Source organism: Mustela erminea, chromosome 1 (assembly GCF_009829155.1).
Source record: "Mustela erminea isolate mMusErm1 chromosome 1, mMusErm1.Pri, whole genome shotgun sequence".
Classification (NCBI taxonomy): domain Eukaryota; kingdom Metazoa; phylum Chordata; class Mammalia; order Carnivora; family Mustelidae; genus Mustela; species Mustela erminea.
Genome location: NC_045614.1, coordinates 219,517,499 through 219,544,732, shown reverse-complemented (window position 1 = coordinate 219,544,732; position 27,234 = coordinate 219,517,499). Strand labels below are relative to the sequence as shown.

At 46.7% G+C, this 27,234-nt stretch overlaps 1 protein-coding gene across 11 annotated transcripts in view; it reads right to left on the bottom strand.

The window, feature by feature from the left end:
- The window catches only part of PCBP3 (poly(rC) binding protein 3), a 252,640-nt gene that overhangs the window by 161,660 nt on the left and 63,746 nt on the right, over nucleotides 1-27,234 (bottom strand). For all 11 annotated transcript variants that reach the window (XM_032357509.1, XM_032357518.1, XM_032357545.1 and 8 more), the window contains exon 2: nucleotides 10,414-10,451. The gene's annotated coding sequence lies outside the window, so the exon portion shown is untranslated. The remainder of the gene's footprint in view (nucleotides 1-10,413; nucleotides 10,452-27,234) is intronic.

Sequence of the window (27,234 nt, the reverse complement as noted above, 5' to 3'; positions counted from 1 at the left end):
AGTAAAGGTCCCAGGTCTGTACGGAACGGAAGTAATCTTTATAAAGGAAGCGTCCGGAAAGGCTAGCTCCCATTTGTCTAAATGCACACCTAGAGGTGACTTGTCCTCCAACCCCGACACGCCATCCGCGGTCACCACGGAGCAGTGGTAACACGCTCCAGATCCATCACTGTCCCTGCATGCGGGGCCGCCAGACAGCCTGGCAACGTGGCAAAGAGGGAGGAATGAATGAGTCATCTTGTGACAAACGATCGGCCCCTTCCTGCCAGGCTGCAATGCATCTGAACCTCAGGAGGACAGCACTCTCCAACATCCCCACGAGAAGAAAAAGGCAAAGAATAAAAACCACTCAAGTGAATCAGAAAGGAAAGCCAAGCGGGGAATATAAGCAGATAAACAGATGCCTTAAGGTCTTTGGGGGCCCAGCGGGGCAGCGAGTGCATCATCGTGGCACAGGGCTCCCCGAGAGCCCTTCAGCAAGGTGTCCCATGCCCACCTTAAATAAAGAGCAGAAAGAGAAGCTGGCTGGAGGCCTCCACAGCCACAGGCACTGGCCCATCACTCATCTGTCTCCGGAAGGCTGGGAAGCAGCCTTTCCCAAGGAGCCGCCCACTTCACGGCACTGTCCCTCTCCTCTGCTCCTGAAGCACACGTTTCCATGAGAAATGGGGCCCCTCCCTGTCCCCACCCTGCATGCACTGGGACCCTAGCACGGGCGGTGGGCCTATGGGCAGCGCCCTCTCTGTGGGTGTGGGAAACACCACCAAATCTAGCCCCCTCCTAGACCTAACAGCACACGGTCTACACATGCACCTTTTAAACATGTAGACCCTCTGCTAGGAACCCCTAGCTCTAGTACGGGTGACCCCAGGCTGCCACTCAGTCTCATCCTTGCCAGTGGCTGACGGCTGGCTGGCTGCTCCCCCAAACCCCTTCTCCTTCCTGTATAATCACAGCTGTGGCAGAACACAGGGCTGCCTGAGAGGGGGACCTGCTCCCTAGGAGTAGGTCCCGCCACACTGTACTGCTAGCAGACAGGGATCCTGCGCACCGTGATGCAGCTCAGCCCAATCTGGCCTTCAGACCCTGAAAGGGTGGTTGTTGCCCTTCACTGTGCCCTTTTCCTTCCCTCGAGAACACACCAGACACATGTGCGTTCATTTCAGCTGGAGGTCCTGACGACACAAGGAGGTGCGACGCCCGCAGAATGGCAGGCTGCCTGGAGCCCGGGGCCAGGATGACCTCTGGGACAGAAGGGTTCCTGGAGCCCAACCCAACCAATGACCACCACACAGAGAGATAAATCTGACCACACCCGTTTCATCTTCCCTGATGCAGCCCCGAGGACACAACTGTTGCTCTGGGCACATGCACCAGCACATGGGTCTCTCAGCCCCACAACCGCCCCCCCAGCTCTGACCGAGGATCCCCAAAGCCCCTGGGGTATTTCTCTGTATGGTCCAACATAGAAATTAAAGTCCTCCCAAATTCTAGGCCCTCTTCTCACGACACGCTGTTTCCACCTCCCTAACCCCTCAGTGTCACTCTCCCACCTTTTCTGTGTGCTCCAACCACACCCCTGTAACTTGCCACGTGTCCCTCTGTGTACGGCCCCGGCCCCACGACCGCCGGCCCTGGTCAAGCACTGGTCATCACTCCTACACGACAACCATGGCCCCACAGGCTTCTCTGTCCCCTGTGTCCACCCTCACTGACTCAGGCCACACTCTAAGTACAAAGCTTTAAAAGTAGAAACTTTTATGCAGCAAAGGAAACAGTCCACAAAACAAAGAGGCAACCCTTTGGGAGAAGATACTCACAAATGACAATACAGACAAAGGGCTGATATCCAAGATCTATAAAGAACTCCTCAAAAAACAGATAATCGTGTCAAAAAATGGGCAGAAGACATGAACAGACACTTCTCCAATGAAGACATACAAATGGCTATCAGACACATGAAAAAATGCTCATCATCACTAGCCATCAGGGAGATTCAAATCAAAACCACAGAGATATATCTTATACTAGTTAGAATGGCCAAAATTAGCAAGACAGGAAACAACATGTGCTGGAGAGGATGCGGAGAAAGGGGGACCCTCTTACACTGTTGGTGGGAATGCAAGTTGGTGCAGCCACTCTGGAAAACAGTGTGGAGATTCCTTAAGAAATTAAAAACAGAGCCTCCCTATGACCCTGCAATTGCACTACTGGATATTTGCCCCAAAGATACAGATGCAGTGAAAAGAAAGGCCATATGCACCCCAATGTTCATAGTGGCAATGGCCACGGTCGCCAAACTGTGGAAGGAGCTAAGATGCCCTTCAATGGAAGAATAGATAAGGAAGATGTGGTCCATATACACTATGGAGTATGATGCCTCCATCAGAAAGGATGAATCCCCAACTTTTGTAGCAACATGGACGGGACTGGAGGAGATGATACGGAGTGAAATAAGTCAAGCAGAGAGAGTCAATCATATGGTTTCACTTACTTGTGGAGCATAAGGAATAACACGGAGGACATGGGGAGATGGAGAGGAGAAGTGAGCTGGGGGAAATCATAGGGGGAGACGAGCCACGAAAGACTGTGGACTCTGAGAAAAAAAACTGAGGGTTTTGGAGGGGAGGGGGATGGGGTTGAGTGCGTGGGTACCAAGGAGGGCATAGATTGCACGCAGCACTGGGTGTGGTGCATCAACAGTGAATCTTGGAACACTGAAAAAATAAAATAAAATTTAAAAAAAAAAACAGTAAAAAAATTAATTAATTAAATAGAAGTAGAAAGTTAACAACAGAAGTACAGTGGGAGAAATCATGTACAAAATGTTAGAACCAAGCACGGAAATGACAAGCATCTGAATGATTCCAGGTCACATCAAAACCAGTGGGGCGGAGTTCAAAGTGTCTTGAAAGAAATCTGAGTGCCGAGATGCAGTCATTAGAAAACAAGGTAAACATACGGAAACAGCATTTGAGAAACTAGAAAGATAAGAGCATAACCCTAAAGAAAAAGGAAACATGCATTAAATTTAGAAATTAAATTGCAAACAAAATTATAAATGATCAGTATAACTGAAAGCTATTAAAAATTAAACATAGCTAAATAAGAAATGAAGACAAGTTTGACAAATCTGACTGAAACACTGAACCTAGGCTTGGAAACAAAGAGAAGGCAGCAAGAGACCCAGAGAAGACCAAGACCACAGGGACCTGGCACGAACACGCACAGCCCTGGGGCCTGAGAGCGCCGCGGCGGCTGCTTCTCCAGGAAGAAACCCGCACACACGAGAGCAAGGGGATCGCCTCCAAAACGGGCTCTGGGCTTAGAGGCCTTGATAGAGCCGTGTATCGACTATCAGACCAAAAATATTGGCTTTTTTAAGTAGAAAATAGAAAATTTCGTTATTTAAATTAAGGATAGAGAAATAGGGGATGTTTCTCAAGTCATGTTATGGGGGCAGGCCATCATTTACATGGGACCCCCAAAAACTGAAAATTAGAAAAAAGGAAACTTCTAGAGCAGTGTCATCCTAGTGTGAGCCCTACTCCTAACCTTTATGGTAACTCAGGTCCATGCTAACCCCAATCCCAGGACCAACCTAAACTCCAGACCTAACCCTACCACTAACCCTTATCGTAGCCCAAATAAAATTCTGTGAGGGTATTACAAATAAAAAAGTATTAGCAAGTATCAGTATGATCTACCAGGATTTATCCCAAGAATCAATACTTTTAAGTTTTGTCAATGGAATTCTCTACAGTAAGAGATGAAAGGAGAAAATCATGGGATTATCTTAACAGCAGCAATGAACACATTCAGTAAAAGGCAACTTTCACTTTTGACTGTGAGAAACTACTTGATAGAAGAGCCAGAGGAGGGAACTCCTGTAACCTGAAGAACAGGGCTCAGACAGCCACATGACCATGCTTCCTAGGGAAAGCACTCGGATCAAGTCAGGATGAAATAAAAAAAATTCAGCAGAATTTACAGTTAAATTTACACCTATTATAGCTGAAAGTGCTTTAACACATGGCCATGTCCAAATAATGAATACTGATAGTAGCCTGCACACTATTAAATATTAGAGAAGTGGAATGAGAAATATCTCAATTACCATAACCAGATAACAAAAATAAGTTGGAAAAGGGCTCAAAAGAGAAAATCCACAGTAAGAAAGTTACACACAGCAACTGAAGGCTACGAACAAATGGGAAAATAGATTATCTTCCTACGTTAGAAAGTGAATAGCGGTAAAAAAGCAACTATTTTCAATTCAAATTATAGCTTTGATCTATCTAAAAATAAATCCCAATATGACACATTTTTTAACTTAAAAATCATTCTAAAGTTCATCTAGAAAGTGAGTAGCCAAGAATAGCCAAAATATTTTTTAATAATGGGACTACTAGATAAATATACCATGAAACTAGAATTAAAACAGTTGTACCACCACAAGAACAGATTAGAGAACGCAAAAATAAACACTAATGCATACGATATTTTCATATGAGATCAATTTGTGGGACAAAAGTAGCAGCACAAATCATTGGGAAAATGAAGTATTTCTCAATAAGTAGTATTTTCAATACTCATAAGAAAAGAATAACTTCTATGTTCACCTAGTAACATACAGCAAATTAAATCCCAAGCGGATTACACAAGTCAGTGCAAATAAATAAAAGCAGAGAAGAAAACTGAAGTCACTACCCACGTTTAAGAACGGGAAGGGGTTTTCCAAATTTAAGACTGCCCCCACTCGCCACGGCCAAGGGAACGGCGAATGTCCCGGTGGGGGAAGCCCCGCAGGACGCCCCCACGAGGGCAAGGATACTTTGGAAGGAGGCCGGCCGCGCAGAGATGGGAGCAGCCTCGCGCCTTGAGCTTCCATGGCTCCCACGGACACGGTGCTGGTGCGATCCGGCCATTAGGCCGCAGCCAGCCCTCCCACGGACGCCTCTCGGACTGTGCATCTCCTGTGACCCGAGGTCCAGCGTGGATGAACACTGCCATCCTCAAGAAGAGGGAAAGCGGATCGTGCCCAGGGCTGCTCACCCAACTACGGCTGACATCAGTGAGAGACGCAAATCAGACCCACACACGTTAAACAAAAAGGGGCTGACATAAGAAAATTATACCCAGAGTTGACTCATTCCCTAAACCACACAGGCCCACTGAGACGTGAATTTTTCCCGATACGTACCATACAGTGCTGTGAATGTATTTTTTATGATCTCTTAGGGTTTTCTTCGTAATATTTTCTTCTCTCTAGCTTACTTTACCATAAGAAAACAGTATACAACATACAAGTATGCGTGAACCAACTGTATACGTAGAACTAACTGTTTACGTAGGAGCAGGGCTTCTGGTCAGCAGAGGGTTGGGTTTAGGACGAGTCAAAAGTCACACGTGGATTTCCGACTGTGTGGGAAGGAGGTCAGCAACCTGAACCCCATGTGTTCAAGGGCCAACCGCACCCACATAGTGCAAACCGTACAAACTTATTTTAAAAACATGTTTTCAAAGCAGGTAACGTGGACATGTTGCGTGCCGGTCAGCTGAAAGCAGGGCCCAGATGTACCCTCATCCCTGAGGTAGAACCAGAGGGAAGAGACCAAACGTGTGCCGCAGTATGCGGGCCCCAAGGCCTGCAGCACCCCCCCACCCCCGCAGGGCCCTCGGAGCGCTGGAGGAGGGTTAGGAGGGAAGGCTCACACACTGGGGGAGCGGCGGGGGGAGGGGACACACATGGACATGCGCGCGCAGGATGGCACAGGGTCTGGGAGCCTGGGAAAGAACACACCACAAGCAGGGGTCGCTCTGCGGAAGCTGCAGAGCTCAAGGTCCCCGACGAGAAAGGTTTTTTCCTGGATTCAGGGAAGCAGAGGCCTCACAAGCTGGCGAGTGGTGAGGATGAAGCCCCCTGGGAGGACCAGATGGCCACTTGATGGAGCTGGGCCCAGGCGGGAGCAGAGATCGGGGGCGGGGAGGCAGGTCTCCTAATTTTTTTGGTAAAACCGTATTTGCTATATAACCTTCTAATTTTTACTTTTAACGAAATTATAAACATACATAGTTTTAAGAGTCAAAGAACTCCACAAAGCTTGCCGTGAACGGTGCCCCTGCCCTCCCTGCGCCTCCGTCCTGGGTCCTATACCACGCCCCACCCGCCATCTTCCTCTCTGGGCTCCTCCCCGCTTTGGTATTTCTCTCCTCTGGACCATCACTAACTTCCTACTAGGACAGGGAGGACCCCCCACCCATGTGCTCTCCTCCTCCGGAGGCTCTGGAGCCCTTGCGCACCCCTCTTGCTGGCCCCTTCTAGTACACGGCGGGCGCTTCCCGGGGTGAGCGAGGGCCTCGTCTGCCTCTGAGTTTTCTGTGTACTCATGGCTAATTTGCCTCCCAACTCCCAGCTCCTGGCCAACTGCAGGCCAAGGATGAATCACCTCCTGATGACTCCAGCACAGCAGGAAACAGCCCAGGAGCCCTTGCTTCTTGCTCTGGCCTCAGAATGGCCGCTCCCCTCACAGGCATCCGAAAGCCATCCCCAGTTCCCAGGGTGTTCAGGGGGCCAACAGGGTAGAGGCCGCGTTCACACTGCTCTGTAACCCACGGGAGTGCAGCCCCATCTTCCCTGCAGAACAGCAGTCCCACCCCCACGCCCTCCCCCGCTGCCCGGGTGCCTAGTTCACCCTCCGGAGAGGAAGCTCGTCAGGCTAGGTGGGGGGGGAGGGCTGAGAACCCGGTGGCTTTCTAAACGGGCTTTCCACGAAGTACCTATTTCGGCCCCACCTCTACTGCCCCCTCATCCTCAGAGGTTCCCGGCAATGGCATTCCTGAGACTTGGGGGTCTGTCTGCAGTGCGGTCCATCTGCGTTCCCGACCCCCCAGCAAAAGCGTGTGCACGCCTCCCCATTTTCCGTGCTCAGATCTGCTATGTCCCTCTGTTTGTCCATCTGCTTTCTGAACTCCCAAACTCTGTCACCTCCTCTCCAGCTCTTGGAGGCCTCTTCCTTGTAAAAATATCTCACCTGTCATTTTAGTGGGATCATAAGAAGCAGCAGAGGTCGCTGTGAATTCAATCTGCCATTTTGGCTGAAAATCAAGGGAGGCGTTTTTTTCATTTTCAGAGGGGAGTTATCGAGTCATCTTGGATGCTAACAGAAGTGGCCTGCCAGGGAGAAGGAACTGCGGCGCAGAGGAGAGGTCCTCAATGGGGCAGGAGCAAGGTCCTGAGCAGCCCCAGGGCCAGGGAGACCCAGGGGGGTAAGGGGGCGGAAGGGCGGAGGGGCAGAGGGACAGGAGAGCCAGATGGCAGCACTCGGGATGGGAAAGTGAGGCGCCTCTTTTCTCCTTGAGCAAGGAGGCCCGGCCAATAGCTAAGACTGAGATCTAATTAGATTAGGGCTGGGAAGAAGGACGTCCAGACGTACAAGAACTGCCTCGGATCCAAGCAAACCTACTAGGGAACCGGCTGGATGGGCTCAGAGGCCCTGTACGGGGGGGCTCCCAGGCAACACACCCGAGACAGGAAGGAACCAGAGTCACCACCGAGAAGGCCCAGCAGGGAACGAGGGCCCTGACAGAGGAGTCCCAGTCCTCCCGGCTGTACTCATTACCAGTGAGACTCAAAGTTCTTTTTCATATTTGCCAAATCTTCCAATTCTGCAGTGAGAATTATTATCTGGAGGCAATGCAGAAAAACACCCTATAAAAATCAAATAACCAAGTCAGTAAGTATTACAGAAAAACAAAAGACCTCAAAGTAAACGAAAATTTCAATAGTTTTGTTAGCACCGTCTCTTAACGTCCTGCTCTTAGTGGTTGGAGTGGTCGCAGGCCAGGGGCTGAGATGCACAGGGCGGGGGCTCTGCAGCTAAGCAGCCGTGGAGCCGTGGCCCTGCGGCGAGTCTGTGGGATTGCAGGGCTCCCGGCTACGTCCAAACAGAGCCATCACGCAGAAGCAGCTTCACTCCGGACTGATGCCCTTCCCCTCACTCTAAGGAAGTGTGGGAGGCTCTCAGAGATGTGCAAATGGAAAACCAAGTCCTCCCAAAGCTGCCACGTCCCCTGGGGAACAGCGTCTACCACTCCGCTCCAGCCCAGCTCGTCAGGAAGCCCACAGGACGGCGCTGCAGGACTCAGCTAAGATTAGAATTAGCCTTTTCTGCTCCAACCAGCTCGGTACTCCCGGCAGCTCCCGCCTCACCTGCAGGAGAGGCCACGGGTGCCCTCTAAAAAGCTCACTGCCTTGACTCACTGCCTTAGCCTCCGGTAATTCCCAGGACCTGCGCTGCAGCCCTCCGGAATCACAGTCCCGACAGACGGCCTGCCGTGCTCGTCCCGGCCTCTCAGCCCGGCTGCCCGGAGCCTCCTCTCCTCGCGGGGACCCTGAGGTCCTGTGCACACGAGATGGGGCGTCACTTGGGGCCAGCCCACCCTGCCCAAGCATGTTTGCTTATTTCCAGAACCGTCGGCCAGGATTCCCCATCTGCCAGGAGGAGAAACTTGGACAACACCAGATCTAGGGGGGAAGGAGGCCCAGTACATACAAGGTGTTGTTTGTATGCCTGAATTCCAGAGGCCCTCCCCTCGGGACGTCTGTGAGAATTAGATCCAGACTTGCACAATTACAGAGTTGGTCCCAAGCCAGTGGGGATTTGGATGTCCTCTAAGAAGCACGTAGTATAACAGCTTTAGTTTAACAGCCCAGCACTGGGAGAAAAAAGACAACTGAGCTCCCTGCTCCCACACTTGGGCCCTGCAGAGTGAGAACCGGCCTCTGCAGGATCCTCCAGGCCCCTGATGGGCGCCCTGCTGCTCTCTGACCTCATCTCCCCCGCCCCCATACTCCGGGAGCACTCCGGGCACATGGGTCCCCTTGGCCTGGAGCCCTCCCCCATACTCCGGGAGCACTCCGGGCACATGGGTCCCCTTGGCCTGGAGCCCTCTGGGCTCCAGCGCCCCGCGGCCTGCTCCCGCACCTCCTTCAAGGCTCTGCTCAAAAGGCCCTTGTCCGGGTGGGCACAGCCGCACCGCAGCCGGCGCTCCCGCAGCCCGGATCCTCCTTTCCCTCCTCCACAGCACGCTCGCCCAGCTGACAACTGACAACTGTGATGGTTTACTTAGTGCATTTATCTTTTGTAAGCCCCACATGGGCCTGAGCCAAAGGACAGGCACTTGGTAAATATTTGTAAATGAATGAAAGAACAAACAAGGCCTTTGTTCAAGCAATTTGTTCTTAAGAACTTTCCTCTTCTAAGATCAGTCAGAACTCCGGTTACCCTCCAACCCTAGATACCTAGTGTTCCCGGACTGTTCCCCGACTCCTCACCACCGCCGCAGTCTCTCCTGAGGGGGCTTCTCATTAAGTCGTGGCCCCTGCTGCAGGCTACAGGCGCCGGAAGCTGCGTGGGCCACGGCCGGAGCGCTCTCTGACCAGCGCCAGCTGAGCTCGGGACTCCGGGCTGGCTCCTCGGGGCTGCCATCAAGACCACCGGGGAGGGCAGACACTGAATTCAGAGCCCCCATCTCATCAACGCGGCAGCTCCTGCTTATCCTACCATCGTGAAGGGACTCGGGCTTGTGGAGTCAGAGGCCTGGGCTCGGGCTCGTGGGGTCAGAGGCCCGGGCTCAATCCCTGGTCTCACCATGGATGACAAAGCGGTATCCTGTCGCTGAGCCTTGGAAAGTGGACATAACAGCAACAGCCACCTCCCAGGGCGCCGTGAGGCTGGAGTGAGGGATTAGACAGCTCGAATCCGGAGCGGCCCTGCCGGCACTGAGCGAGCACCTCACGAACACTAGCTGCGATCATGACCTCATAGTATTCCATGCAAGGCTGCTGAAAATCAAGTTTCCCGCTGAAAACTTTTAGAAAACAACATTTACAAACTTTAGAAAAAGACATCTTAAAGACTTAAAAGGAATCATTTCAAGGTAGTTTTGCAAAGCTGGAGTCAAGGCCACAAAGAGGTGTCCACACAGCCGGGACTCACCACCACGGCCACAGCATAGAGCTGTCACCGCTGGCTGTGCCGCACTGGCGAGGCGTGGGTGGGACGAACGCGCGTGTCCGGCAGCGCACCCTGACACCGGCCCTCAGGCCCCCTCTGGACACTCTGGTCATGTTAAGTGGGAGAAAAATGTTTAACAGAAAAGGAGAAAATGGCTTCTTTTTAAATCTTGGTTCTGTAAAATTCAGAAAGAAATCATGCAAATCACTGACACTGTTGGTGCTCTCAGGCCTGTGACAGGTCCCTCATGTGATGTGAAACCAGGCCACAAGGAGAGGAAGCAAGAAACATGGCTTCAAATGCAAGCAAGATTTTAAAAATCAACTGACGTAGAAAGAACCACTCGATTTAAAGACATAACCTCTATAAAGGCATTATAAGAAGCACTACTTACATGGAACCATGTGAAGATATCTCTCTCTGTAGATAACCCTGTAAATGGATTAAAAAAATAATTATAATTGGAAATCATAGATAGAAAATAACCCAAAGAATAATATTATCACCTTAGATGATAAATTTTATCAAACCAAAGGAATTTATTAAAACAATGTACTCAAAAATCAGTTATATAGGACATCAAAGGCAGTTTCCCAGAGGGGGGAAAATCCATAGAAGAGGTTAGATTCTAGACTGAGTTCAGAACTTAAGATATAGATACATGTTTAGGGCCCCAGACTCCCCTAAAACCTGACCCAGAGTCGTAAAGCTGATGGAAAGTGTTGGGAAAGTACAGATTCTTAATTCCCTGGGCCTGTGGGGAGCAGTAAGGAGGGTGGGTGGGACCCCTAAGTACTATGTGGTCTCAGGTCCAAGTCTGAACAGTGCTTCACGTAGACAGGACGAGGCACCCTGCCTTTGCAAAGGCTTAATGTGCAAGTAAATGGCACTGCCAGAGGCTCCTACAGGCAGCCCAAGGCCTGTATACAGTGATGCCTAAAGACCAGAGGAAGATTAGAAACCCCTAACAGGACGTCCATCTACTTCCAGCCAAGACAGAAAACAGACCAGACTGACAGTGAAAACCAAGACAAAGACACAAGACAGGGTTCAGAGACACAGAACAACGGTCCCCGAGGGAAGGAGACAAATGTGATGCATCCTGACCGCCGGCTTACGGCTGAGGGGGAGTTTTCTGGCTATAGTGCAGGAAGGAGGAACCTAGCAAACCCGGGGGGAGTCCCAAGATGGGGAAGCAGCTGAAATTCAGGGATGCGAGCAGCTAGAATTAGCAGGGTAGAGCACCCAAGAGGAGGGAGCTGCAGAGAGAAACGTTCCAGAGACCTCAGGGTGAACCAACCTGAGGCTTTAGCTAGACACCGATCAGCACGTGCGGGTGAGCGGTCTACTGAGGACAAGGAAGGAGCCCGCAGAAAGAGTGGGCAAACAGCAGCTATGGCTCCCACAGCTCCAGGAGTAGTTCAGACTTCCACCAACCAGATGAGGAAACCCCGCCACACAGGCCACTGGCCAAGGACTTGGAAGAGCTCCACCCAGCAGGAGGGCCATCTTACCACTAGATCAAGCCGGTGTACTAAACCAGGTACTGCCTAACAACATTCAACAACACAGCACCCAGGGATCTAAACTTTCCAAGTAACGTAAATGCATTCCTCCAAAAAAGTTTAAAATATTTGAAAGAATACAGACCCCAACAATGCAAAATATACAATGTCTTTCATCCATTCAAAAATTGCCAGGCATTCAAAGAAGCGTGAAAGTATATCTCCTAATGAGAATAGTTGATCAATAAGAAATACAAGGAAATAATTAGTACACAAGGTCCTTAAAACAGCTATTATAAAGATAGAGGGAAAACACAAAAAGATACTCAAAAAGATAGAGGGAAAACACAACATGCTAAGGAGGGACATGAAAAACATTTTAAAAAGCCCAAGTCAAACACCCAAAATGGAAAATATACTTGAGGGGATTAACATCACATTAGACACTACACAAGGAAAGATTAATCAATGTGCAGACAAAACACCTGAGCAACAGAAACAATCTCAAATGAAAGGTAAAAGAAGACACTCCCCACAAAAAATGCAGAAATATAATTGGAAATCTCTCTCTCTCTCTCTCTCAGACACAGACACACACACACACACACACACACACACACACAGATCATGTAAGTATAATGTAATTGAAGACCCAGAGAGGGAGGACAGGATGGGACAAAATATATATTTCAAAAAATAATGACAAAAAAATTTTGAAATTTGATGAAAATTATGAACTTCAAAATTCAAGAAGGTAAACAATCCCCAAAGAGAAGAAAACCTGAAGGAAATTAAACCGAGGCACACCATAATCAGTTTACCTAAAGAGATAATCTTAAAAACAGCCAGACAAAAAAGAAACATTATGTACAGAAGGATGAAGACATGATGGACAGAGGAGTTCTCAGGAACAATGCAAGCTAGAAAGCAGCAGACTGAGATCTCTAAAGAAATGAAGGATAAAACTGTCAACCTGAAAAACCATACATAATGAAAATAACTTTCAAATACAAAGGCAAAATGAAGACCTTTTCCCAACAAACAAAAGCTAAAATAATTCATCACCAACACACTTGAACAACAAATAATATTAAACTAAGTCTATCACACAAAAGGAAATCCTGATCTACAAAAAGAAATGAAAAGTACTGGAAACAAAATTCATGTATAAATACAAATGCCTTTTTCTTAATTTTAAGATTGTTTTAAAAGATAGCAGACTATTTAAAGCAAAAATAATAACAATGTAGGATGGGGTTAATAAATACAGAAGTAAATGGCTTGGCAATAACAACATAAAGGCCAAGAGAAGTGAGATGGAAGTATACTGCTGTTAGGTTTTATACTCTTAAGTGGATGAGTCTAATATTACTTGAAGACAGATGGTGATAAGCATATATGCAATGGATTGCAAGCAAACTCTTAAAGAGATTTCACTAATAAGTTAGTAAAGGTGCTAGAATTGGTCATAAAAAGTACTCAGTCTGGGATGCCTGGGTGGCTCAGTTGGTTGAGTATATGCCTTCAGCTCAGGTCATGATGCTAGGGCCCTGGGACTGAGTCCTTCATCAGGCTCCTTGCTCTGCAGGGAGCCTGCTTCCCCTCTGCCTGCCACTCCCCCAGCTTGTGTACTCTCTCTCTGTGTGTGTCTCTGTGACAAGTAAACAAATAAAATCTTTTAAAACTATAAGAAGTACTCAGTCCATTATAAAGCAGAAAAAAAAGGACTAGTAACAAATGGAATAAATAAAAAACAATAGCAAAATGATAGGTTTAAACATAATCGTATCAATAATAACATTAAATATAAATGTTAACACCCTAATTAAAATGAAGAGATCTGGGGCTCCTGGGTGGCTCAGTGAGTTAAAGCCTCTGCCTTCAGCTCAGGTCGGTGACTGAGCCCCGCATTGGGCTCTGCTCAGCAGGGAGCCTGCTTCCTCCTCTCTCTCTCTGCCTGCTTCTCTGCCTACTAATAAAATGAAGAGATCTTAAGAGTGGATAAAAAAAAAAAAAAACCAGAAGCCCACTATATGCTATTTATAAGAAACCCATTTTAAATACAAATACAAAAATAGGTTGAAAGGAAAAGATTGGAAAAGATGTACCCTACTAGCCCTAACCAAAAGAAAGATTAAATGGCTATATTAACATCAGAAAAAGTAGGTCTCAGAACAAAGCAAAGAATACTATCAGAAGTAAGAAGGGCATTACATAATTAAAGAGTCAAACAACTAAAGATAAAATCAATAAAGGATATATGAGACTCTAACAACACTATCAACCAACGTGACCTAATTGACATTTACAGAACACTCAACACAATAACACAATACACATTATTTTAAGTGATCATGGAATATTTTCAAAGACCATATTCTGAGCCATTTTTAGAAGTCTTAATAACCTTAAGAGATTGACATTAGATGCAGTATGTTCCCTGACCACCACGGAATTCAATTAGAAATCAGTAACAGAAAAATAGTACACTTGTAAGTAACACATGAGTCAAAGAAGAAATCAGAGTGTAAACTAGAAAGCATTTTTACCGGAATAAAAATGAAAACACAACATACCAAAATGTGTGGAATGCAGCAAAAGCAGTACTATGAGGAAAATTTATAGCACTAAAATGCCTAGATTAGGAAAAAAGAAAGTTCTTAAATCAACAGCCTAAGCTTCTACTATACAAAATTAGAAGAAAAAGAGAGCATATTAAGTCCAAAGTAGGTAGAAGAAGAAAAAAAAATTAAGAATAGAAAAATACATGAGCTGAAAGGCAATTAATAAAAAAATACAGAATCATTAAATCATCATGTTGTATATTTGAAACGAACATAACACTGTGTGTCAACTATATTTCAATTAAAAATAATGACATACAAAATTAATGAAATCAAAAATTGGTTCTTTGAAATCAATAATATTGATAAACATCTGGCCATTCTCACCAGGAAAAAAAGGGAAAAGACACAGATTAATAGTCTCAATAATGATAAGCAGAATTCTACTACTGATCCAAAGGCCACTAAAAAGATAATTAAGTCGAAACCACCTTGTGGAACCATTTCACGCCTACTAGGATAACACGCATTGGTGAGGACATGGAGAAACAGGCATCTTGACATGTCACGGGTGTGGGTATAAAGCTGTGCAGCCTCTATGGAAGAGGGTGCGAATTCCTCAGAAAGGTAAACAGAATCACCGTGACTCAGCAATTTCACTTCGAGTTACACATCCAAAAGAACTGAAACCAGGGCATCGAACAGATACTTATTCATGGCCTCATTATTGTACAATAGCCAAACTATGGAAACAACTCAAGAGTCCATGAATGGATGAACTGGTAAACAAACTGTAATGGAATATTCTGCAGCCATTAAAAAAAGGAAGTACTGATCCAAACCACAACTCAGAAGAACCTTGAGAACATGACATTAAATGAAAGAAGCTGGACACAAACAGTCATATACTATGTGATTCCACTTGTATCGAACACCCAGAATAGGTCGATCCAAAGAGAAAGCAGATTCAATCAACAAGACAGAATGTAATAAGGGAATGGTAGGATCTATTGCACGGAAGTAAATGTAATAACATATAGATGGAACAAATGCTTAGAGAACCACGCTATCCAAACTCACTCAAGAAAGTTATAAATAACCCTGTATGTATTCAAGAAATTAAATTCAAGTTAAAAACCTTCTCACCAAAAAATGATGGTTTCAGTAGTGAATTCTACCAAATATTCAAGGAAAAAATAAGACAAGTTCCTTACGAACTCATCCTGAAAACTTAATATAAGAGAACACTTCCCAACTCATTCAATGAAGCAAGTATATTAACTTGATATCAAAACCAGAAAATTACACTAAAACCAAAAAACTACCAATCTTCCTCATTAATATAGTTGCAAAATTTCTTAAATTTCAGTATATCGAACCATGTAATATTAAAAAAATACATTATGACAAAGGGTATTTCAACCCAGAAATGCAATTGGCTTAATATTTTTTAAAAAATCAATGTAAGTGAGTTATATGGATGGGCTGTATAAACAGACTCATAAAGGAAAACTATACGATTGTCTCCATAGACGCAGAAAAAGCATTTGCCAAAATTCAGTATCACTCATGAAAACTTTGTAAACCCAGACTGTAACAGCATTTTTTGCGCCTGACAAAGGGGCACCAGCAGAACACACAGCTAAGATCATACACAAGGGTGAGAGGCTGACACATACCCTCAAGACCACGGACAAAGCCAAGGATGTCCCCTCTGTGCCCTTCTATTCAACAAGATGTCAACTGCACCACGGTAATCTATCAATTCAGTCAAATCTCAGTCAAAATTAGCATAGGCTATGTGGATTCTAAAATGTGTATGGAAATACGAAGGAGATAAAACAGCCTGACCACCTTTGAGATAGGGAACAAAGTGGGAGAACTTATACTCCTTATTTCAAGATTTATTATAAAGCTACAGTGATAAAGACACATTGATCAAAGGTACAGGATGGTCCAGAAATAGTCTACACTATGTGAACCACATTTTTAATTTTCTGTGTTCTTATGCTTTGACACGTGGGCCTTGCTGACCCCGGAGGGACAGTCCTCCTACAGTTAGCCAGTTCCAGATAGGATAAACAACACACCCCGGGAGCAAACCAACGCACCCCTACCACCTCCTCAATGGGTCTCTCTCTTTGGGCCACCATGTCCTGCCCTAAGCAGGGCAGGGTGACAGAGGCGGCAGCCCCTATGCCCTAGGGCCTGCAGTCGTTGTTCTAACTAGCCACACATAAGCCTGCAGACCCTGCCTGCCTTCCCCGCTCCTTCCACAGAAACCATGGTGACGCTCTTGCCACATTTCCCCCTCACGGACTCTGCCTCCTCATGGACCCTGGGGCTTCCTCGTGGGGCCCTGGGAGGCCTGCGTCCTGTTTCTGGGGACCTGTGAGCATAAACGTCCTCCTCCAGGACAGTCGTCATTTCCGTGCTGGACTTTCTTACCACTCCTGATTCACATAAATCCCAGGTACCCTTGAAAACACACACACATAGGTGGCCAAATGATTCCAAGGTCATTGAATGGGGAGAGGATACAGTATTTAACAACAGATGTTGAAACAATTAGACACCATATTAAAAAAGGAACTTGTTATTTTCTTCCCATTCCCTGTAAAATTATTCAAGATAGAGCACAGACTAAAATCCAATAGCTAAAACTGCAAGACTTCTGAAAAAAAGAACAAGAGGAAATCTTACAGACCTCTGGTTTCACAAGGAATTCTTAAGTGATACAAAAGACATGATGTATAAAAGGAAAAAAATGGGTAAGTTGGATCAAAATGTATAACTTCTAATCCAATGACACTGCCATAAAAATGAGTGAAGCGGCAGAGCAGGAGAGCAGTGCCCCATAAAGGACTGTCCAGAACACACGGAACTCTCAAAATTTAATAAGAAAACAAAAAATGTAATTTTTTAAATGGGCTAAATATTTAATCAGATGCTTCGCGCAAGTCAGCGTACGGCGGCACAGGCGCACAGGGAAAGACGGTCGGGCAGGCAGAGGGAAGCAGGCCATGCAGACCAGCCAGCACCGTGCACGGTGTGCGGGTCACGTGGGGACGCTCTCCAAATCCTGAACACCATGGGAGAAGAAATTTTAAAGAGACAAACCTCCAAGGTGGAGACCTAAACGTCAAAAATGGCTGCAGTGTCTGTGGGACAGGGACAGGCAGCCCTGGCCGGATCAAGTGCTCTGGGCAGCTTGCAGAGCCCTGGCCGGAGAAAGCGCAGGCCCCGGGGCTGGGGGAAGGGGTAGGCACCTCCAATGCCCCCAAACATGCAGTGAGGGCCTGGGGCCAGAGTACCACCTCCCTCAGGCCTCCAGGCTCCAGTTCCTGGGGCCGGACTGGGGGAAGTCTGCTCCTCTCTCCAGACTACCCTCCCGTCTCCAGATGAACCCCTCCAGGCCACAGCCATAAATACCGTCTGCACCGGACTCCCTACATCCAGCTCCCTGCCCTGCCCTGTCCCAGAGCTTCTGCATCAATGCGCCACCTGACCGGCGACTGGCATGTCTAGAGCTAAAGTCCAAGACCAACCCCTGCCGATCCCAAGTTCACGGCACCTCAGGTGCTCAGCCCCCACGGAGTCACTCCAGTCCTCTCTGGCCAGCCTCCCTGAGCTGTCCTCCAGCAAGGCCATCAGCTCTGCCTTAGCACAGCAGCCCCCATGCCCACCACCTACCCTCCCGCAGGCTGCAGCCTCCCAACCAAGCCCGCCTCAGCGCAGCCGGAGTGAGCTTCAGAGACCCCGTGGTGCGGAGGAGGAACTGTGGGACCACGTGCTGGGAAGGCCGACAGGCGCCCTACTCTCCAAAGCACACCTTCTCCCACCCTGTGCCCGCTGCCCCGCCCCCAATGCTGCTCTCCCGCCACCCAGCCGTGTGTAAGCTGTCATGCCGCCAGCCTGACCACCACCTCCTCTGAAAGGCTTCCTGGGCCACCTGGCAGGTGCTCCCCGACTCCATGCCAGTCCTCCTGCTCTGACCCACCTGCCAGGCCCCACTGCCTTTTTAACTTACTTCTCTTACTTAACTCTTGTCTCCACCCCCACCAGCAGTGAGCCCCATGGTGGCAGGGACCGAGCTCTGGGAAGAGAATTTGGTGGGAGGCAGGCCCCCTGTGCACATCGGGCAGACGGGTGCACGTGTGAAGAGACATGAGGACAGACAGCCAGCGCACCAAGCGGGGGCCTGCACGCAGGTTGCGGCTCCCCGCCCTGAGCAAGGGGCGAGGCTCGGCAGGATGACAGGCAGAACTGCACGTGCGCCGGGAGGCTCAGCACACGCACCCCTCTACGTCTGTCGGTATCTTCTTTTTTGGAAGAACAGAATAAAATGACACTTACTGGTTGGGGGAGGGGGGGTCAAGAGATCTTGACCCTCCCATGAGAGCCCTCCAAGTCCAAACCCAACCAGCGCGGGTCCAACAGACGCTGTCGCTTGCTCAGACTCCAGGGCTCTGCAGCGCTCGCACGGCCCAGGCGAACACCGCTGCCAACCATGCCTGGGCCACAGGAGCCGCAGCCCAGAGCACAGGCTTCCCCTTCCGCCCTGGCTGGAACATGACGCCACAGCATCGCAAATGTAAGCACACACAACCACAGCAGAATTTTAGCATTCGAAACACATTTCTAAATCACTGGCTAGAAATGAGGCAAAGTAAACAAGCAAAATCCGGTACCTTTTGTGAATTTAGCATAGATGCCAATAATAATAATGTTCTAATCTGAGCTATTTCTAATTTTTCTTTATTTTTTATTTATTTGACAGAGAACACAAGCAGGCAGAGAGGCAGGCGGAGAGAGAGGGAAGCAGGCTCCCCGCTGAGCAGAGAGCCCGAGGCGGGACTCGATCCCAGGACCCTGAGATCATAACCCGAGCCGAAGGCAGAGGCTTAACCCACTGAGCCCCCCCACCCCCGCTGCCCCTCCCATTTGTAGTTTTCCTACTGCTAGGTGCAGAGGAATTTTATAGAATCTTAGTATTCCAACCAGAGTATCTACCAAAAATAGAAGTCCTCCCTTCCTGAAGGTGGCTCTCCCCCATGGCCTCCTCAGCCCAGAGCAGCCTCCATGTTCCAACAGCCTGAACTCACGGCCGACAACTCAGGGAAGGTGTTCTTCTGGAACCCACTGAGGCACCAGCCCAACCCAAGGGCCCCCTGCCATTTGCCTTTTCTCTCACCCACAGCCACCCCCACAAACCCACGTACCTGTTACCCGTGTCACCCTCACACTCACACGGACACTGCTGATACTTTACATCAGAGGCTTAATACTCATGTTACAGAATGGCCCAGCCCATGGCTACGAAGACGGGCAAGTCCTTGCTGTCCCCCTCACTGGGATGCCACACGCTCCCCTCTCCTTCCAACATGGAGTTGGCTTCTGGGGCTCCCCCGTCAGAGGAGGATGAGTGAACAGAGACTAGCAGAACAGGGGCGGTGGCCATGGACCACCACGTAGAATGTTTTTAGGCCACCACTTCCAAAGGACACTTCATGGTGACCTGGGGTAGTGCTGGTGGGTCTGCAGCAGGACGCTCTTGAAAATGCAGCTCCCAGAAGGCGGCTCAGAGGTTCTGTCTCCGCTCGATGGAGCTCACACTGACAGATCTCAACAGAGGAGGATGGGCAAATACCACTTGTTTAGCCACAGACCACGGCAAAGATCTGACTTCGGGAGGAAGATACACTTGACTCCAAATGTCTCCAGACTGGGCGACAGAGTACCTCATCAACCCTCTGCCTGCCGCAGAGTGAGCTTCAAGTTCTGCAGTGCCAACAAGAGCCGGGGCAACTAGGTTTACGAGAGCTTCGGCAGGGCGGGGAGGGGGAGAGCACGGGCAAGGATGGTTCGGCTTCCTTCCCATCACAGAATCCACCAAGGCAATTACCCTTTCTAAGTAATTATACTCTTAGTGATGGTCTCAGGAGAAGAGAGAAGGAGGGAGCCGGGGGGCTGGGCTCCTTTACTCCTCCACCTCAAAAAATAGCATCTGGGGGTCAACGGTGGTGACATGGTCAACAAGGCCGAGGAGCACAGACCCTGAGAGCCCCAAGGGCCTGCCTCGCTCCCTGGCCCAGGACAGTAGGGCCTCTCATCCGGCCACGCACCAGTGACTATGCGCTTCCACCGCTTAGTAGCTCCAGCGTGTGCCCACCTCGGGGGGGGGGGGCACATTCTTCGTTTCATGTTCCCATTTAGTAGATCAGACGCCAAGTGTATGAAGACAGATATGTACATCCATGTTTCAACACCATATTATGCTGATGAACTTCATTCACTATGAACTTGAAATCACATATAAAAGGATTTTTGTTCCAATCTCAGTTAGTACCTGGGCTTAATAAATTAAAATTTTAAGCTCTATTATTTTTACCTCCTAGGCTTTCTGAGTGGGTCACTCTCGTTACCAGAATCAGACACAGGAGATCTGTGTGGGCTCTCATCAGGTACTGAAGTTGCCTCAAATACATCACTAGACTTTCTGGACAACTCCCCCAATACAAGGATTTCAATCAGTGACAGAGGGTTTGCTCTGCACACCGGGCCCCAGAATGCCTGACGAGAGAGCCTGCCACACATGGGTGTCCCACCACAGGCACAGATTCTATCTTTATAACAAGTGTGCATCCTGTGACAACAAAACACATGCCTGCTTTTTATACAGAAACTTTGGAAAGTGCAGAAAAGTGCAAGAAATATATTTAAAAGCACCTGCAACTCCCAGATGAAAACATCGACAGCAGTAAACTTCTATTTTCTTCTAGAAGTTTTTCATAACATTTACCTATGTATTTTTTTTATTTTTTTAAGGATTTATTTATTTATTTGAGGGAGAGAGAGAGCTTGCACATGCACAAGTGGGAGGGGCAGAGGAAGAGGGAGGAAGAATCTCAAGCAGGTTCCATGCTAAGCACAGAGCCCAATACAAAGCTCGATCCCATGACTCTGAGACCCTCAGGACCTAAGCTGAAATGAAGAGTGGGACATTTAACCGAATGCCCCAGGTGCTCCCTATATATCTTTTAAACAAAATGAAATAATTATATGTGCTTTCAGAACAATGTAATATATCTGTGTCTGTAATATCTGTAGAAAACGTCCGTAACAGCTTATTTCTAGGCTTTTAATAATACTTATTAATACCCGAAGAAATCTGTCCATAGAAACAAAACGTATCTACTATTTGAAATCACACTGCTCTTATGCTTAGGAAATGCTTCTGAAAAAAAAAAAAAAAAAAGGAAGAAAGAAAGAAAATGTTTCTGCTTATCAGAGTACAGACTAATTTTCATATAATTCTTCTCTAATTACAAAAACAAATATTATTTCTCCTATAATTATAATAAAAGTGGTATTTGTTCATTTAGGAAAATTTAGAAAATTCAAAAATGTGTGAACATAGATACCAGCAGTGGTTCCAGATCTCAAAAACAAACACCATAAGCCTTTGGCTGTAGCTCCTTGAGGCTTTCAAAATATACACATACACACACCTATAGACACACACACACAAACGCCACTATTTCATGTCATATATACTGTTTTTATGTGTATTTTGAGTTCATATGCTGGGCGCAATTTTTCATGCCATGAGTCATTCCTATAAACACGAATCGCTGCCTAATACTCCCTGCATTGTAGAGAAGCAGTCACTGATTCACTAAATCCTTTATTATTGGGCCCTCAGGCTACTTCCACTTGTTAATTATTTAAATTAATGCTACAATGAATATTCCCTATGATTGTTTCCTAAAGATGAATTCTTGAGAGCAGAATTTTCAGCCAAAGTGCCTAAGAATTTCAGAGCCCTTGACACGCAAGGATGAAGAGCCCCCAGGCCCCCTCTGTCCACCACTCTCTGAGACACCAAGTGACATGTGACAGCCTGGTCTCTGTGATTCTGTGCCAAAACTCTGTATCATAAGCTTCCCCCAAATATATGCTAATAAGGCGGTCGAATAATAATCGTGTGCATTTATCTGTTAGCACTGCATGGCAGCATCTTTCCATGCTTGTTGGTATCTCTGCTCCTTCCATAAACCGCCTACTCAAAATCCAGCAACAAAGTCACCGGACGCGAATCAATCAAACACAGGAGGATAAAAAAGGAGGGATGCACGTCAATTTCTGGTCAAAGGCTCAGCAAACTTAAGTACGTAGGTTGTAGAAAAGAAGAAATTCAGGTGTTTTCTATATCAGATTGTAAAAACTTAATGGACCTAATAATAGCCGAATTGAATTGGGAGACAATCATTGTGAACTCAGAGCCCAGACAGGTCTGTCTTCAGCTCGCTCATGAAAAGTGGAACCCTGGAGCCAAGATTTTAGCCTCTAACACGACTTTCCAACAAAAACAGACTAACAAACAAACAAAAACAAAGCTCTTGGCCAAGCAGCCGTTTCCATGACTGGGGGCAGAAGGCAGAGGGCCTACAATACAGAGGTGAGCCCAGAAAGCAAGTCCCCCCCACATCAGGGGCGGCCCTGGGCAGCAACAGGGGCTCCAGCCAGGCTGGAGCGTCCCTGCAAGAGAGAATTATTATTAGATTCTAATCTGAGACAGGAGCTCAGGGTGAACTCAAGGTCTAAATCATCTTAGACAAGTGACCAAGTCACCTAGTCTTCCGACGACTGGTCCCACCCACGGTCTGCAACTCTAGGGCCGTGCTGCGGGAGGCTCCCTGCCCTCTCAGAGCGGCGCGGGTAAGCTTCTGGGGAACCGCCGTCACCCTGGAGGGGCACGATGATGCAGAAATTGATTAAAACTACAGCACATGCATATTCTGAGGTTTACATATAGTAATAAATTTTGTAATCTTTTTATCTCTGCATGTTTTTTTTAACTGCTAATATATTTAAAAGAATTTCTAACCCTGCTTAAATTATTCTTCACATTATATGTTATATATTTAACATATTAAGTCTTAAAGAACAAATCACATCAAGTGTCTCTCTTCAAGCACAAAGCCTCCTATGTGTGAAAGCCCCTCACTATTTTCGCTCCAGCTTATCTCTTCGGTCAGGAGGCCCTCTCCACCAGCCCTTAGCTACCACGTGCCCCACCTTCACTTACCGGCCTCTGAATCTGGTATGTGGGGATTGTGTTCCACAGAAGTTTTGAAATCTGGAATTCTTAGAGTTTCCAGGTTCGGCATCCTGCCGCGAGAAGTCACACCCGACCTTTCTGCGGGGGTTCCTCGGCGGTCTGCCTTTCACGTTCCCAGTGATGACCCCTGGAGCCACCCTGAAAATGGTAGGGGGGTCCTCCCCTTTGCTGTGAACACCCGCAGCTGTGGGCGACTAACCCGACACCCACTGCAAAGCACCCCCATCTCCCGTGGCCTCCGCTCACGTGGCTGACAACATGTCCTCTGAGCTAAGTCGCCCGAGCTCAGGGTGAGAAGCCGTGAACAGCTACTTGGACACAAGTGAGCACGGCCCCCAGACGGGACTTGCTCCGGGAGTTCAGGCGGCGGGTTTAATACCAGCCTGGAATTCGCTCCCACACGAATCCCCCGAATCCCCCTCTTCACGAGTGAGGCGCTACTTCTCCACTTCGTTCTGCGCGGCTGTTTGTCTCTTTCAGCAGCAATACCAACTGCTTTGATTTCTTCAGCTTTACAGGAAGTTGATTTCAAACAGGATAGCAGGAATGCACTATTTTCTCTTCCAAAACTTGCCGTCTAGTCTTATACATTTTCTTTCCTTGTGACATTTAGAAGTGGTTAGCCAATTTCTATAAAATACCCTGTTGCAATCACATTCATTTTTTGATCATAAAACATGGTAGGTAGACGGCATGACTGCCAGCAGACTAACGACCGCCGGCAACTCGCTTCTCCCTAAACATAATGAGGACAATGACCACATTTTCACAATTAACTCTTTAAGGACTCTGGAAATTCACCAAAGCCCTGCAGCAATCCAAGGTTTATTTAATTATGCAAGAAAGTCCACTAGATTTGGGTGAGAGCAGGAGCTTTTCAGGGCTTCCCCCAGGCCTCCTCCTTACTCCTCCGGAAGCCCAGCCCAGAAGCCGAATCCCCGCGAAGGGCAGGGCTGGCCAGGCAGGAGCTCCTTCAAAGCTGTCAACACTTAAACCTTCAAAAATGAAGAAAGATCCCAACTCAGTAACCTCAACTTCCACCAAGAAACTGGAAAAGCAAGAAAACTAAACCAAAGGTAAGCAGAAGGAAATAACAAGCCCTAGAGCAAAACTGAGTGAGATCCAGAACGGAAAAACAAACCAAAAACCAGTTCTTTGTTTTTGTTGTTGTTTTAAAGGTTTCCTATTTATTTATTTTCGAGAGAGGGGGTGAGAGAGAGCGCTAGAGGGGGAAGGGGAAGAGGGAGAGGGAGAAGCAGGCTCCCCGCTGAGCAGGGAGCCCGATGCAGGACTCCATCCCAGGACCCTGAGATCATGACCTGAGCCGAAGGCAGATGCTTAACCAACGGAGCCACCCAGGTGCTCCAAATGTGGGTTCTTTGAAAAGATCAACGAAATCGACATGTCTTCATCCAGACTGACTCAGAAACACAGAAAATGACTTAATTACTACAATTAGGAATGAAAGAAATGTTACTGCCCAATTTATGAAATAAAGAGGATTACGAGGAAACACTAGGAACAATTATATCAACAAATTAGATTAAGTAGATGAAGTAAACAATTTCCGGGACGTAAACACAAACTACTGAAACTGACTCAAGAATAAACAGAAAATCTGAGTGTAGATGCTGATTCAGATGATATAGGATAGATGCTCTACATGTTTCCATGGAAGAGAATTAAGAATCCACAAATAAACCCCTGCATTTCGTCAATGGTCTTCACTAAGAATGCCAAGACAACCAGCAAAGAAAGGCTGTGTGTCAACAAATGCTGCTGGGACAGGCCGACCCCCATGTGCAAAAGCACAAATTCAGATCCCTGCCTCACACCACACACAAAACTTAATTCAAAGTAGATCAAAGACCTAAATGCAAGAGCTAAATCTATAAAGCTCTTCGAATAAAGGGGAAATCATGACCCTTGGTTAGGCAATAGTTTCTCACACGTCACATGAAAAGTACAAGTGACAAAACAAAAAAATAAATAAATGGGACTTTATTAAAATTACAAAATTTTGCGCACCAACACTTTCAAAAAAGTAAAAAAACAACCAATAGAATGGGAGAAAATTTCTGCAAATCTGATAAGGGAACAGTATCCAGGATATATGAAGAATCCTTACAACTCACCAATAAAAAGACAAGTCAATCTATTAAACCAATGACCAAAGGATTTGAATACAACTTTTTCCCCAGGGAATGTATATAAACAGCCAATAAGCACGTGGACAAATTCTAAACATCATTAGTCATCAGGGAAGTGAAAATCAGAATCACGGTGAGACAGCATCTCACACACACTAGAACGGCTATAATCAAAAAGCCTGACAAGTGTTAGTGAGGATGGGCAAATTCTGGGGCTCTCACACATGCTGGGGGGAATATAACATTAGACAGCCACTTTGGAAAACACTGGTGGTTTCTTAAGAAAGTGAAACATATTATTACCATGTGACCCAGCAATTCAATTCCTCTATACCCATGAGAATGGAAAAGACACATCTACACAAAAACTAGCATACGAATGTTCCTAACAGCATTACTCATAGCAGCTAGAAAATGGAAAAACCCAAGTGGTCTTCAGTGGATAAAGGGATAAAAACATGTTGTATTTCCATACAATGGAATAGTATTCAGCCATAAAGAGGAATAGAGTGAATAGAGTACTAATACACGCTAAAACATCGATGAAACTTGAAAACGTTAAGCAAAGTGGAAGAAGCCAGATGCAAAATGCCACATACTGTATGATTCCATGTACCTGAAATATCCACAGTGGGTAAATTGACAGAAACCAAAGATAAATTAATGGTATTCAGGGACTGGGGGAAGGGGAGAACGGGGAGTAATGCAAATGGGTACACGGTAACTTTTTAGGTCGCAGAAAAATGTTCTGAAATTAGGTAGTGGTGATAATTGCAAAGCTCTGTCACTACACCAAAAATATACCAAACCATTCAATTATAAACTCTAAGGGGGTGTTAATTATATCTCAAATCAAAAATAAATAAATAGAATAGGAATCTATGTATCTACCATGAAAAATAAAGAGTAGTCAATATTGTTTTATTTGCTTCAGAACTCTATCAAAAATGCACAGAGATAGGGCGCCTGGGTGGCTCAGTGGGTTAAGCCTCTGCCTTCAGCTCAGGTCATGATCTCAGGGTCCTGGGATCGAGTCCCGCATCGGGCTCTCTGCTCAGCAGGGAGCCTGCTTCCTCCGCCCCTCTGCCTACCTGTCTGCCTACTTGTGATCTCTCTCTGTCAAATAAATAAATAAAATCTTTCCAAAAAAAAATCAGAAACTCAATATTAAAAAAAAAAAAATGCACACAGATAGCACTAAAGCCCTAGACACAACTGACAACCCCTCCTTCCCTATAGGTTGGTAATGACAAAATCTAAACCATCTTTACTTAATTCAGGAGTTTGTTCGTTTACTGGTTATGTAAATGCCCAAAAACAGATTCCATAATGTACCCCTACTGGCTAACTTGGCTTTTTACAGTCAACACTGTTACTGAGATTTATGCATCTTGATACACATAGGATCTAATTCATTCATTTTAATGCTGAGTAATTTGTGACTGTGTGAATAAAACAGATGCCTGGATCTCCTCACTGAGGCCAATGAGGTGGTTTCTACTATTTAACTATTACAAACACAGAAGGCCCATTTCCTTGGCACCCGCCAGCAGCTCCTAGAGCAAATACCTGCAAATGGCATTGGTGGGTCATACTATGTGCACATTTTCCACTTACTTATATAAAAAAATTCGTCTCCAACGAGTTCCCCATCAGTACTTCCAAGAGCAAGTGTAAGAGTTTCCCCACAACCTCCCGACATGTATTAACTGACTTCATGATTGCCAATTTGATGAATATGAAAGGATCTCTCATTGTCTTAATCCATAGATGATGGATTAATAGCAAAATCAGTTTCCACACAGGTTCATAAAATCCTTCCTGGTGTCTTCATTTTGAATCGTGTTTTTTACAGCCTTTATCCATTGTAGG